Below are 12,557 nucleotides of genomic sequence, written 5' to 3'. Positions count from 1 at the left end.
GGAAAATAAAGTTTCATTCTGCACCCCCCCTCCCCAAAACACACTTTGGGAGAAACGGGCGTCCTTGCTCGGCCCCTTCTTCCCACGTCTGGAAGCCTTGTGGGCAGCCCGCCCGCTCGCACAGACGCCCTCGCTCTCCCCAACCGGGCTCCCAGAGCGCCCCGCGACTCCGCTAGCCTCGGGGAGATAACAGAACAAAACAAAAATTAAGAAAGCCATCGTGAAATTTACAGACGCCACCGTTCTCCGGGCCACCGTTCGCGCCCGGCTCGGAACCCACTGCCTGGATTCCCAGGAAGGTCTCAGATCCCAGGAACTCCTGCGTCCCCCCATGTCTTTCTCCTCCTCTCCCTCCCACTCCTGTTCAAGCTCTCATATATATTTTTTATTTTTTTAATCTTTAGGGAAAGTAGAACTGCAAGGAAAACGCCTAGAGATTGAACACTCGGTCCCCAAAAAACAAAGGTAGGAAAGCGCTCTTCTCTGGGGAGGGGGGCAGCCCGAGGGCTCTGAGAAGCTGTGTTCAGGGGGGTCCATGGTGTCTCCAGTGGAAGAAACCCATTACTGGCCTTTCCACCCCCAACTCCGGATGTTGGGGGCAGGGAGGGAAGATTGACGAAGATCTTGTAATGGGTGGTTTACAGCTTGTAAAAAAAATACGCTGGGGCTAGGGTGGGCCAGGAGATGTTTCTTGGAGAAGTATAAGGGGGAAAAATCGATCGGGGAGAAACCTTGAGTTTGTTCAAGGTGTGTGAGGCCATTTTTTGTGGGGAATTAAAACCTTGAAGAGTTTAGACTCGTGGGCATTTCTGCAGCTTCCTAGCAGGCCTCAACCCCCGCCCCCCCCACCACCTTAATTCTTAAGCGGCTTGGGGGGGGGGGGGACGACACCGTCCCCTTCATTTCCCTAGGGGAGGAGTGGAAGGAGTTCCGGGCTCCCCCTCCTCCCCAAATAATTTTCTTTAGGCTTGTGCTATATTTATATTTCTGCAACAGGCAAGGACATTAGATTTTTTCACAGACCTCCTCTCCTAGTCCCTCACATCACACGTCCTCCCACTCGTGGATTTTGCAAAGAATATACTTTTGGCTGAACAATCCTTTCCAAGCCCCCACCCCTCCAGCCCCCCTTCAGCCCATTGTTACAAGGGGACCATCTGGGGTGAGAGCTTTGTGTTCAGGCTGTGAGCTGGGGCTCTTTGGAGGGTCTAGAACTCGCTGGATGAATGGATTGTGTGTGTGTGTGTGTGTGTGTGTGTCCGTGTGTGTGTGTGTCCGTCCCAATACCATTCTGTCCTCACTTCAGCCAAGTGGGTAAGTTCTGTGTGTTACTCCCAAATCGAATTCATGGTGGATTTCGGATTTCTCATTGAACTCTGGCTGGGAGGTATAAGGGCAGAGTCTGTCTGCTTTCTGAAATCTGACTTGAAACATGTTGACAGTGCACTCCTCTCACGGTGGAGCCCCCAGGAAACCTCTGGTTCTTTCACTGCTCCTCTCCCCTCATTGCAGCTGGAAACTGGCCGCATTTCAGAGTTGTCTCTGGTCTTTCCTGGGTGGGAAGGTAGCGGTGGGTGGCTCTGTTCCTTTGGAGGAGGTTAAGAGGATCTAGAAAGTTTTCACACCAGGAACAGTGTGTTCAGTGGTTTAGCCTGAGATTTTTAAATAACTTGGCACCATTGTATCTGTAGAGGATCAATATGGCTTGTCACTATGTTTACAGAGTTTGTGATTTAACCTCCGGGGCTGGAAATACTCTGCTGTCGGAAAGGCAGTGAGAGTGAGGATAAAGAGGTCATCAAATGGGGAGGACAGAAAGAAAAGCCTTACCATTTTGAAACATCTCTGGGGGATGAGAATACACTGACACCAGGTAGATTTAGTGAGAAGATTGTGGACATTTGGACGGGAAGCTGAATGTTTGAAACACATTGATGAAAAATCTCCAGAATAACTGGAATGCCAAAATATGTGGGAATTTTTTCTCCTCCTCTTCAGCATGGCTTAAGTTTTAAAGGGAATGCATTGAGAAGCAAGAGAAATAGCAAAATGTGATGAAACGGAACCCAAAACATTTATATTTGAATTTTCATGGTGCTCTGTACTTGTGGATTTTTTTCCCTAAGCCATCTGCTTGCTTTCAAGCCATTTTTAGGCTCCTGGTTCCCTCCAAAATGCATTACTGAGGGCTCTATTGAGTTGGGAAGGGGTGGGGTGTGTGAGAAGAGTGGGTACGAAATCTGCCTTTCCATACCCATATTAAATTGGATCTTTTGTGTGTTCTCTTCCTGAAATAATTTGTGAGCACAAACATTGAGCCAGTTGTGTATTATTTCATTTTGTGGGTGGTGGTGAAAAGGCATTCATTTTTCTAGAATGAATCAATTTTTGAAGTTTTAGGATTTAAAAAAGGAAAGTTTGTTTTCATGAAGTCAGTATGCTCTATCATTTTGTGTTCTTTGGGGAAGCATGTGGTGGTATGTGTGTTAGTCTGTCTGAAAAGTGTTTTTTCAGTTGGTTTGTTAACTGGCTTTTTCACTCATGGATGTATATAACAGGAGCTACTTCATTAACTAACATTTTAAGCAAAATGAACAACTGCATGTACATGTGTATGTATACTCTAGTGTTTTTGCTGTTTAAAATAGAAGAGAATTCCTCTTGATGTACTCAGTTCCAAATGAATTATGACTTTAAACATTTCTAAGGTTTTCATAAAAACTTAGCAAACTAAATGGTCCTGGTTTTTGTTGTTTATTTAGAGAGGGAAGTCAAACAAGATGATATTATAGCAGTTAACCTCTGAACAACCCTGATTTTGAAGTATTAATATATTTTATTCTAATTTTATCTGCTAAATATAATTTCTATCTTTTTAAGAACCCCAGAGACTGAACATGATACATTTAAACTGAAAGCATTAAGTTGAAATTTTTAAATGGGTGACCAATTTCTCTTGAGATACAGTGGATTTCCTGAAGATTATGGACATTTGAACTGAAAAGCTGGATGTTTGAAACACCCTCTTAGTGTTGGAATTTTGGTCAACAGTTTCGGCTTTTTGTTGAGAATTTGTATATATTCACTCTCAGATATTAGGACCAAGGAGTAAAGCCCAAAAGCATTTTAAAAACAGCTGCGGGAGAGGGTTTGTATATGTTTTATTTAGAGACATAAGAGTAGTTAAGGTAAAGGGGTACATCATAGTGAGTCTTGTTTATTTTGGGAAATGGCTGGCTTTTTAAGGGAATGAAACTTTGCTTCCTTTGCCACTGTGTATGCCTTTTTCTAGGGGAATGTGGCCTAAAGATAGCTTTTACCTACTGTCAACTGGTGTCATCAAAATAAAAGGTGTTGTTATTAAAAGAGAGAGAGAGAGAGAGAGAGAGAGAGAGAGATACTGCATTTTTCTCAGTGAATTGTGTTTTAGTTTAAGACTTGATTTCCTTAGGCAGGTTAAGGGTGGTTCTTTAAGTTGTCTTAAAATGAGACACTTGCCTTGCCCTTAAATTTCCAACTATTTTAAAAAATACACATACAGGGATTGGTCTCAGCCTTGTAAGTGTGAGAACTCTTAGAAGAGAAAGTGTTCAAGTTTAATTCTAATTTTACAGTTTAATTTTCTAAAGTCAGCAACTTTAAAAATCTCTGTAAAAGGATGTCTTATAAATGGCAGAATATTATTTTGAATCTGAAGTGATCTGTGAAGCTTCTGAAGAAATAATTGGGTCACTAAATGTTTTCAAAACAGGCAAAAAATTTTTGCCTTCAGAAATGGGTATGCCTTTAGAGAAAACTGTTCTTAGGGCCTGAAAATGAATTATGAAGGGGGTTAAGAAACAGTGTCTTTTTAAAAAGCAAAAAAGGGGTAAAAAGTACTAGTGGGGGAGGATTTTCAGGCACTTTTGCTTTAGTGGTTGTAGTTGTGAATGTATTTTTCCACAGCTACGTATTCAACAAGGATGTCACTTTCAGTAAAGAGGTTTTCTTATGAATGTTAAGTTTTGGGGGGGCTTTAAATAAGTTTTAAAATGGTTAATTTAAAAAAATTTTTCTGCATTACTTGGAGGAAAGGTGGAAATCGATTTACCCTCCCCATTTTTATTTCCAACTAGAAAGTACACTTAACAGATTCATAAAAATTAAATTTTCTTCACTGCTAGAGAAATCCTTAACTTGTTATTTAAGTTCTCAGTGTTTCAAGATGACTTTCCTAGGGACTGTGGTATTTGACTATCCTTTGAAAGAGTTCTACGTTCCCAGAACCCTTTATTTTCCAATTCAAAGGAGAAAGATGAAATTTTACTCCTGTGGTTTCCCAGATGGAGAACTTTGGAGTAGAGGGGAAGAATTGTAATTCCCATCACTAATTTATTCAAAGTGTAGTTAAAGTTAACTCTTCCAAATGTAAAGTTTCAATGGCACAGCTTTGGGTGGAAAAAGAGCAAAACATTCTCATAATTATGTTTTAGAGATGAAATACATGACATTAGCCATTGGAAGAATTTTGATTCAAAGGTCTGAACCTCTAATCTTTTAAAATTACCTTAATATGTGTCCTTTGAATCTATTTTATGCGTTTGGGTACTTTTAAGGATTATTTTTTTTTGAATTTATTTATTCTAGACTTGAATGTGTAATAGCTAGTTGACAAAGGCAGGTTAGGGAGTGTACAATTTTGAAACGTTACAAAAAATTCCAGATCTGTTTAGTTGAGTGAAAAGGGGGACCAACAAGTGTTATTTGTTGAAGCTTAGGGGTTTGTGTTGAAGACAGATATGTATCGGTTATACCTCCGTTGATTTTTGTGTGTGGGGCTAGTAGTGGTGGTGATGTTGTCATTAGAATAAATGCATGAACCAAAGGCATTTGAAAAACATACATTTTGCCAGCTTTTAGAATTTAAATTTAGTCTTGTTCTCCCTCCATCCTCTTAAAGGGTTCTCAAAATGTGGCTAATGTCTTCCAGAAAGTGCAGCTTAGATTTGGGGATGGGAGTGTTAGGGAGAGGAAAGGGGAGGGAAAAAAGCAGCAGGGGAGACTGAAGGCATCAGGAGCGAGTCCGGGGCTGGAAATTCCAGACGGGGAAAGAGAGAGGGGCGGGGGCCGGGGCGAGGAGGCTTTCCCGCTTCCCTTGTAAAGAGAAGCGGCGGGAGAAGGGGTCGCGGACACCCGGTTTAGAAGACCCGCGCGCGGTCGATTCAGCCCAGGGCAAGGCTGTTTTTGCTTTCGGACTTTGCCTGCCTTCCCTTCCCCTTTTCAAAAAGCAGAGAAAGTCGCGGCGCCTCTTCCTGGAGAGCCCGCGCCAGCCGGGCCGCCCTAACCCTTCTCCGCCCGCCCAGCCCCAGCCCCAGCCCCAGCCTCGCCATCCCTGCCGCCTCTGGCTGGGGCCGCCGCCTTCCTCCTCTGAGCAAGTCCCGCCCGGAACATCCGCAGGCCTGGGTCTCCCGGGAGGGCTTCCTTTCCCAGGGTCCCCGAGACCCCAGCCTGCGAGCAGCCCCCACACCCCCAGCCTCGCCCACGGGGTGGAGTGTTCCCTGGCCGCAGGGCGCGGACCTTTCCATTCTAAGGCAAAAAAGCAAGAAGCCAGTGGGTCCGTAAGAAGTGAAGAGGAAGAGAATGGATTAAGGGGAAACGAGGAAGAGAGAGGTGGAGAGAAAATGGAGGTGCCTTAGCCATGGGGCTTAGAACCCTGAAGAGAGAACTGTCAAATCTGTCATCTTAGTACAAGGCCTGTCTCCATGTAACTGAAGTCATAACAAAAGAAGTAAGAGCAACCCGAGGTTCTATGGGCGGTTTTGTTCATGTTGTAAAAGACAGGCAACGGGTCCCCCGTTGGCCACTTGGAAGGCTTGGAAGATCCTTCTCAGCGTCTCAGCCAGAGATTGGCTCCATGTGAAGCAGAAATCGGCACACCATGTCCACCTGTGCTGAGCGCATCTCCTCTCTCCCTGCTCACACCTTTTAAAATGCTTGTCAAAACAGAGTAAGAAAAGTTCTCTCCTCGAAAAGCATGGACTCAAGAAAGCATGCTTATTTGGTTATTGATAAAAGTTTGATTTGGGTAGAAAATGATCATACAGGAGAGTGCTGGTGATAAGGAGGTGTTGCCAACAGGTTCAGTCCCCCCAGTATGCTGACTCCATTCTACAGGAACTTGCATGTTCCCTCTTGTTCAAAAGGAGACTACTTGTCAAGCCCTAGCCGGTTTGGCTCAATGGATAGAGCAACAAACAGCCTGTGAACTGAAGGGTCCCAGGTTCGATTCCACTCAAGGGCACATGCCTGGGTTGCAGGCTCCATCCGCAGTAGCGGGTGTGCAGGAGGCAACCGATCCGCGATTCTCATCATTGATGTTTCTATCTCTCTCCTCCCTTCTTCTCTGAAATCAAGGAAAAAAATTTTATAAAAGAGAAAATCGTCACTCAAGGATATCCCCCCCCATTAATTTTTAGAAAGGGGTGGGGGAGAGAAGACACATAGCTTGGTTGCCTCCCCCACATGCCTCCCACTGAGCAGGGAATGAACCTGCAACCCAGGCAGTGCCCTTGACTGGGAATCTGAACCCGGGACCCTTTGGTCCATGGCCCACACTCTGACCACTGACTGAGCCAAACCAGCCAGGCCAGAGACTACTTCTTAGTGTGTGGCAGGGGCCATCCTAGTATTGAAAAAGCAGGGCCAACCAGCTGTTGGTAAGGCCTGCTTCTTACCTTTGCAGCACAGTAAGTTGGCAGTGAATAGTGAGTACTGACGGAACAGGCTTAAACAAGCGTCACCCTAAACAAAGACCGCTGAAATAAAACGTGTGTGGATTATGGATAAATCACAGGGGGAAAGTAGGTCCGGACCTCGTTTTAATAGAGTTGGAGAAAACCTGATTGCAAAACACTGAAATGTAACTAACTGTACACACAACGAACATCAGAAATGCAGTTGGACTGCAGAGCCCAGGCTCCCGGGATTTGACTTCTGGTCACGTGATAGAGGGTAGAGCATGGCTAACCGTCAGGAGACTGCTTTTGAATGAAACGGAGAGCAAAGAGCTGGATGATGGAAAGAATTCTTGACTGGGTTGTCCAGATAGTTTCAAGACCCCTCAGGACAAGTCTGATTATTAGATAAGTGGCATTTTGGTGGCTAAAGGCAGAGATGAGACCTGTCAGAATGGGTGGGAATTTTGCTCATAGTTCAGGGGAGAATTGTGGAGAAAATCTTTCTTAGAGAGGAGGCAGGGCAAATGGAGGATCTCTCTTCATTTTCTGTTTTCCTCTCTACTGTGCTTGTTCCGTGGATTCTAGAAAATCCTCTGAACGTTTTCTTAGGAAAAGAGGCTTAAGGAAAACTTCAATTTTTATTCATCTTGAGTTAGTTTCCGTCAGAAAAAAAAAAGTAGTCCTTTATCCAGATGTTTTGACCGCTTGAAATGTGAAATTTGGTTGGGGAATTTAGTTGATTGGGAATAGATAGAATCTTTAAGGAGAGAAATCAGAAAATTCAGAAATTTTAAAAAAATTGTTGTGTGTTAAGGTTGTTTGTGGGGTCTGCTGAGTTCTTTGGCAACAGGAGCAGGGAAGACTCATTGAGAATTCCTGAGGAATCATTCAGAATTCTGGAGGCTCGGGGAGGAAGCTGTATGAGGTCCGAGTCTCATAAACTACCCTAGGTCCCCCGCGCAGTGCGCGGGGAAAGGTCTCCCAGGAGAGTTAAGTGTTTAAAAACAAGAGCTTTGGAGTCAGGCAGTGATTGGGAAACTGGGAAAGTTACTTAACCTCCTTTAGTCTCAATTTCTGTACTGTAAACTGGCTCTCTTACACATTAGCTGTTGTTATTTGTTTTGGATATGGACCCCTCTGCCTGCTTTTGGACTGTGTGTTGCAGTTTGGGGCAAATATCTAGGGCTGCTTACGTATAACGTATGTGGATTGGGCATGTATTTTGTATGGGACAAGGAGGGATAGACATAGTGAAGGGGATTTGTGTGTAGGTTGTTTCGATAACTAACTATGCCATTTCTCTTACCCATTCTCTCAAACAAAAGGCTGGGAGAGATGGGGAGAGCATGGTGGGAGTGTTACTGATTGGTCCTTAGGGAAATGGGCTATATATTCTATTTGTTGTTGATGCCTTGATCCCGGGCCAGGTTCCTAGCTGAAATGTCACAGTTTGAGGCTACTGTCGCAGGTGCATGTATGGTAGCGACACTGGTGAGAGGCGAACCACCCTAATTCTGCCGGCAAGGTAGGTGTTGTAAGAATTCGGGATGAAGAGGGTCTGGGGGAAGAAGAAATGAGAGCAGTTTCCCCACTTGGTGGGAGATAGGCATGTCTGCCTTAATGTTCTGCTCTTGGTAAACTAACAAAATAGGCATGCAGGAGTTGGGGACCCCTGGATGCCCAGGAAGTGAGTGCATGCATTGCTCCCTATTTCCTTGTCGGGTGCTGGGGGTAAAGCCACAGTATCCTCACATTCCTCCCCTGGCCCCCTGGACTAGAAACAGTCCTCAAAGATGTGCTCAGAAGTCACCTTCATGTCCACTTCCTCTCTTCAGCCTCTCGCTGCTCAAAGGGTGCACACACACACACACACACCCCCATACACAGTCCTACAACCCCTGCCGACATCTCAGTCCAGGGAAGGAGGATTGGACCTTCTGTGAGTGGGGTGGGGAGGGGATGAGCTCTAATCGGATGTGGTTTTTGGCCATTTAACAGGCTTGTGACTTTAATCAGTTACTATAAAGGGTTTTACAATTAGTTCGTGCAGAATTACTGGATTGGCATTTGGGATTGCTTGGGGCTCGTCAACTTGCCATTAGGTACCCCAAGGAGGAGAAAATGAGGGGAGACAGGAACTAACGTGGGGGCTGCTGGGTGGAGTAGACTGGTTGAGGGTGTCTATTCAGAGTTACAAATATTTATTCTACTTCCTCCTCCAGGTCTGTAAGTAGCTTGGGCGGAGAGGTCCAACTGTAATAGAGAGCAGTTGCTTTGGCGGGATTTGGAGACAAGAGCCCTAAATTAGAGGGCAAAGATGGTGCTTCGCAGACATACATGGCTCTGGGTGGCTGCATCTGGTTAGCGTGTTCCGAGCAAGGACTAGACGTAATAGGACGTTGGCTGTGGAGGCAGCAGGGTTCAGAATATTCCCTTTACTCCTGTTGAAGTGTCCACTCCAGCAACTTTTTATTTCATTTCAAAGAAGGGAACATCTTGCCGAGGGAGTCATTTTATCTAGGGTTTTCCTCCCTATGTTTATTACTGTTTAGTTCAAAGCTGCTGCTGCTGGCTTTTTATAGAATAGAATAGAATAGAATAGAATAGAATAGAATAGAATAGAATAGAATAGAATAGAATAGAATAGAGTAGGGTAGAATAGGGTAGAATAGGGTGGAATAGGGTAGAATAGGGTAGAATGATACCTGCCCAGAAGAGGCTGGGGGCGGTCAGAAAGTGGAATTAAATGATCTTCACAAACCTCATGTGTTTTTCACTTTCCTACTCTTGTTCCTCACTGACCATCTTGAATAAGTAGTTTCCTTTAAAACATCCCGTCATCAGCAACTTCAGCCTGTGTGTGTGTGGGTGGGAGCGGGGCCGTGTGTGTCTTTGCTAGTCAGTCATTAGCCATTGGGATTTAAAAAAAATAATATATTTACAACTAAATTCCATGTCAGAAAATATTTAGTAAGATGGTATGGACTTCTGTGATAGCTTGCATACTGCTGCGAAGATGGCTACCTTTAATTGTGTACCCTTTCAGGCATGTGTGCATGCATTCATCCACTTATTTTTATATTCAGGGTCTACTGTTGCATGACATGCCCTCTGCCAGATACTACAAATACAATGAGGAACAAGGGAAAGACCTTGGTCTTCGGGTGGAGATAAAAAGAAATATAATTTATCAAATAATTTTTCTCCATAGGCTTTCACATTTTTCACTTTAGTTTTGGTATTTGAAAAATAACTTTTAATGTGGTAAAAGTATATATAAAGTTTACTGTCCTACTCATTTTAAATGTACAGGTCAGTGGTATTAAAAACATTCACATTGCCGAAATCGGTTTGGCTCAGTGGATAGAGCGTCGGCCTGCGGACTGAAGGGACCCAGGTTCGATTCTGGTCAAGGGCATGTACCTGGGTTGTGGGCACATCCCCAGTGGGAGATGTGCAGGAGGCAGCTGATCGATGTTTCTCTCTCATCGATGTGTCTAACTCTCTATCTCTCTCCCTTCCTCTCTGTGAAAAATCAATAAAATATATTAAAAAACAAACAAACATTCACATTGTTGTGCAACCATCACCTCCTTTCATCTCCAGAACTCTTCCTCTTGCAAGACTGCAACTCTGTACCCATGAAAGGACACCTCCCCATCTGCCTCGCCCCCAGCTACGTCTACACTACTGCCAGTTTTGCTTTTTCCTACATAGTGATCACCTCTTCATCCTACATGAAATGGGAGTCTCTGCCTAACCCCTCTCCTGTATTAAATATTAATTACTTTCTGGGTTTTTATTTAGCATGATTGCGTCTTTTCCAGGGTGGAGAAGGGACCCGGGTTGAGAGGGGAAGCTGCAGGAAAGAGGTAAAAGATAAAATCCCTGCCCTCCAGCAAGCACTTTCACTTTAGATCCAGGAAAAGCTGTGGGACAGCAGAGGCCAAGAGACTGTATAGTAGAATGAGAGGCCCACAACCTCAGGAACTCAAATAGAGGCAAGGGGAGCTTTGAGCTAAGCTGTGTTTTGGAGGAGAGGCAGGAAAAATGGAGGCTTGGGTTAAGGAGAGAGCATGCCAGTGGGGAGAGGGGCTCAGGTCGCAGGGCAGATGTTTCTGTTTCTTTCCTTTCTCCAGCGTTTTCTTTGCTCTGGAGCACTGTGCCAGGTGATGTGGGTCAAAAGATGAGTTCTTCCGCAAGCATAGTGTCTACTCAGAGCTAGTCACTGTTAGTTCAGTGAAGCCTCATAGGTATTAATCTTCATTCTATAGAAGGAGTAACTGAAGCGCTGCGTGGTTAAAGTAATACCTTCAGTAAGTAGTAGTGCTAGGTTTAAACCCATGCCTTTCTACCTGTAAGGCTGAGCTCTCTCTTACAAGGTGGGAACAGCTCTAATGCTCGGAGAAGTTGATTCTTATCTTGAGCTTTTTTCATCCGGGAGCATAAGGTTAGCAAATAAAAACACACCCAACATTGATCTCTCCGTGCTCCGAATCTTCTTACTCCCCAGATGTTTCATACCTGCTTTGCATGGTAGTATTTCTCTCCCACTCTCGGGGTTTTCAGGCAATCTTGAGTGATTGAAGAAGTCTAGATAATTCTTCCTTTGTCTGGGTAGCTGAGATGGGCACTGGGAATATTTTGCTCTTGGAAGGAAGTCATTCATGGAGAAGGGCTTGAGCGGGGTTAGAATTCAGGTACAGTCTCAGCCCTTCTCTCCTCACATGTGCAGACTGTGGGATCTAGGGTACCTTTCCCTGGATCTCGTTTCCTCATCTCAATCCTCCAGAAACCCCATCAAATAAGCTGGCTAAGTATTTTGAGTTGTATGAGCCTCCATCCTTTAGCACTTCTGTTAGGAACCTGGGCTGATACCACCCCCCACTCTTGCTTTTGTTTGGGTTCAACCTTGGAGAAAATAGGAGGTGGAGGGGAGGGAGGTCAGGGAGGGACATCCCTTTGTTACATTCCTACGGCATCAATTCATAGTTCATACATGTTTTTATTTAATAGTTCACACATGGTTTTGAGGAGCAAGAACCCGTTTACCTGTTTTCTTGACAAGCAGGAGCAGGCTTCCCGGGACACTGACACTTGTTGACTGGTGGGTGTCACCGTGGGCCGGTCACTTAGCCCCTCTGAGCCTGTTATTTTACCTGCAGAGAGGAAATAAGAATATTCTTGATCTTCTGTGGTTGTTTAGAGCAGTGGTTTTCAACCTTTTAAAAATTTTATCTCACCGCACACAAACTAATTACTAAAATTCTGGGGCACACCAAAAACTGAGTTTTTTGCCATCTGACAAAAAAGTAGGTATAATTTTTATTCATTCACACGGGATGGCTATTGTTTCGTTGGCTGTTGTCATTTTTATTTTATTTTATTTGGCAGCCTGAGGGGAGAGAGGTCAGTGCCCCTGACTAGTCAGGTACTGCATATTTTAAACATTCTTGGGGCGCACCGTTGAAAAGTCGCTGGATGAGAGGCTCAGATCATCCTCTTGTCGTGGTTCTAGGTTCATAGGAAAATGTGGTGTAAAGAAGCACCTTGTAAACTCTATAAAGCACTTGGCAAAGGTGAGGTATCAGTCAGATTATCACTAACTGATGACACCCCAAAAGGGCGGACAAAAGGTGATTCTCACCCTCAGACAGATGCCCGACTCCTCGCGGGGGTGACCGAGCTGCAGAGGCCCCCGAACGCTCGCTCAGGGAGGAGGGCCTTTCATCCGCAGGCCCCAGGCCCGGAGGGGCGGATGGCCCCTCAGTTCTTGCCCCAGCCCAGCCCAGCCCACCGCACTCCCAGGCCCCGGTCCTGCCTTCTCAGTGGGAGGCCTCC

The 12,557-nt window shown here is 44.9% G+C and overlaps 1 protein-coding gene across 1 annotated transcript in view; it reads left to right on the top strand.

The window, feature by feature from the left end:
• The first annotated feature begins 401 nt into the window (after window positions 1–401).
• The window catches only part of IGF2BP1 (insulin like growth factor 2 mRNA binding protein 1), a 39,192-nt gene continuing 27,036 nt past the window's right edge, over window positions 402–12,557 (top strand). The window contains exon 1 of the mRNA XM_006774248.2: window positions 402–465. The gene's annotated coding sequence lies outside the window, so the exon portion shown is untranslated. The remainder of the gene's footprint in view (window positions 466–12,557) is intronic.

This window comes from Myotis davidii, unplaced genomic scaffold, assembly GCF_000327345.1.
Source record: "Myotis davidii unplaced genomic scaffold, ASM32734v1 scaffold327, whole genome shotgun sequence".
In the NCBI taxonomy this organism is placed as follows: Eukaryota; Metazoa; Chordata; class Mammalia; order Chiroptera; family Vespertilionidae; genus Myotis; species Myotis davidii.
This window is presented reverse-complemented; position numbering and strand designations above follow the sequence as displayed.